The sequence below is a fragment of the Globicephala melas genome, chromosome 16 (assembly GCF_963455315.2).
Source record: "Globicephala melas chromosome 16, mGloMel1.2, whole genome shotgun sequence".
NCBI classification, from domain to species: domain Eukaryota; kingdom Metazoa; phylum Chordata; class Mammalia; order Artiodactyla; family Delphinidae; genus Globicephala; species Globicephala melas.
Genome location: NC_083329.1, coordinates 81619711 through 81622059, shown reverse-complemented (window position 1 = coordinate 81622059; position 2349 = coordinate 81619711). Strand labels below are relative to the sequence as shown.

At 54.9% G+C, this 2349-nt stretch overlaps 1 pseudogene; it reads right to left on the bottom strand.

Annotated features, from left to right (window-relative positions):
* Positions 1 to 261: 261 nt before the first annotated feature.
* LOC115843451 (large ribosomal subunit protein uL29 pseudogene) lies at positions 262 to 674 on the bottom strand (annotated as a pseudogene).
* Positions 675 to 2349: the final 1675 nt, after the last annotated feature.

The following is a 2349-nucleotide window of genomic DNA, read 5'->3' as shown; positions in this document are numbered from 1 at the left end:
AGTGTCAGCTGGGTCCAGGGGTTTCCTGGGGAGATCAGGCGTCTGGAGGAAGCTGTATCCCCAATAGAGGCTGCAGGCAGCTTCAGCAGTCCTGGGAAATGGAAGGGAAGTTCATGGTCTGTGTGACTCCCAACTGGAATCCCTGTGGGTCCACGGAGGCCCAAGACTGGCCAGAGAGCATGGGGGGATTGGGCGGAGATGACCTCTCACCCCATGATGCGCTGCCTCTTTTTTTTTCCAGTTTGTTTGTTTTACTGACACCTGGTTGCTCAGGCTTTGACCGCGTACTTCCGCAGTGGGTACAGCCTCTCCTTCCGCTGCTGCTTCTTGGTCTTCAGGTTCTCTTCGTGTTTGCTGAGCCGGCGGCGCATGGCACGCGTTTTCTTGGGCCGCAGATCCAGGGGCTAGTACTTCTTGCCCTGATAGAATTTCCTGAGGTTCTCTTTCTGAGTCTGGTTAGTGACGGTGAGCACACGGGCGATGGATTTGCGAACAACACGGATCCTGGAGAGTTAGGCAGCCCCGCCGCCTGTTACTTTAGCCACGCGTAGCTGCGACAGCTCCACTTTCAGGTCCTCCAGCTGTTTCAGCAGCTCCTCCTTCTTCTTGCCGCGAAGGTCTCGAGCCTTAATCTTGGCCATGACTGTAGAGTCAGCCTCCGCTGCCTCCTCGGAGGGAAAAGGCTCATTCCCACGCAGGAGAAAGTGGGCTCCTGGGGGGGGAGGAGTGCACAGCCTGACGGGGGGGTGGCGTGTGTTCCAGGGGAGGGAAGCGAGTCCCGCCTGGCAGCCAGGTTTGCTGATATGAACTTGGCACGAGGAGCACAAGCTCTCACCTTCTAGGACACACGGTGACACTCATGACCACCACTGAACCTCCTTTTGCAAAGCACAGACTTCTGGGGACGGCCCAAAAAGGGAGACAGAACTCGCCTGGAACAATGACATCATTGCTCCGCTCTGAGCTTCAAGCTGGGCTTTTAAGTCTATGGTGAGGCTTTGGAAAGCTGAGCTGTCAAGTGAGAGCAAAGGATTTCTCAGAACCCACAAAATGACTTTTTTTTTTTTTTTTTTTAAGATCAAAGCTTGGAGGCGTAACTGGAAAGTAAATCATACAGCAAATCGCCAGGGGACAGCAGTTATAAGGTCAAGGTCATTCCTACCTAAGAGAGAAAGCCCCCTGGGGCCGGGAGATGTGAGGACCTGAGGTGGGGAGGGCAGAGACCCTTCCCCCTGCCCCCATGTGCCCCTGGGGAGGGCGGAGGGGGCAGAGTCACTGCAGATGGTGCTTACCCTGAGAGGACTCCGCTTTGGCCTTGAGACAGTAATATTTAAAACCGACGGAGAACTTACTGCATTGGACTGAACACCCTGCAGAGGCCCAGGAGAGACGTGCACTCCGTGCAGTTTCCGGGCTCCAGGGCCACGGGGAAGCAGGTACTGGAAAAGAGGGAACTGCATTTCTGTACATGTGGGACACGGGGTGTGGCTTTTGAGACCCCCGGCCCAGCTCTTACTGCAGAAGCTGACGAGTCTCAACCTGGGTATGTGGAGCTCCTTTGCATACGCTGTGAGCGCCCCGTACCGGGGCACAGGTGGCAGGTGACGACCAGGACAGCCAGTAAGGGAAGAGTGCAGAGCGTTCCGTGCTGGGGGGATACAGCCACCAGGATCCGATGGCGGAGGGACCTGGAGTCTGAGAGAGGATGACGCGGCATCGGCCAGGGCCTCCTCCCTCTGTGAAGCTGCCCTGAGGTCTCGCCACCACTGGGCCTTGCCCTTTCGTGGGCGTCTCAACGTAAAAAGAAACTCAACCAAGTAAGTCTAGAGGGTTACAAACAAACACGCGTTCCCTGTACTCCGTCCCCCACTCTCGTTATGCCTCGCGTAATTTCCAAGAGAACTTTATGCAGCTGTAAACGCCATCCTGGTCCCCCTTTCTCCACAAATGGGAGTGTCCTCTGCGTGCTGTGCTGACCTTGACCTATCGGAGACCTTCCGTGTCAGCGTGGAGGGCTTCCTGGCTCTGCTCCGTGGCTGCCTGGTATCCCACTTCGTGATTGGCTGGGCCATAATTTTTTTCACATTCCCTCCAGTGGTGAGCGCTGAGTGTCTCTCAACTTGTTTCTAAAGTGAGCAGTGCTGCAACGAAATGGATAAGCTTGAACATCTTCACTTTTCAGGGGTGCAGGTTCGTCTGCAGGATAAGTTGCCAGGCGGGTGTGGCTGTATTTAGAGAATGTGTGCATTTGTAATTTTGATAGATATTAATAAGCTGCTCTCCAAAAACACTGTACCCGTTTACACTCCCACCAGCTATTAGGAGGGCATTTTTAGCTCAACAGACCCA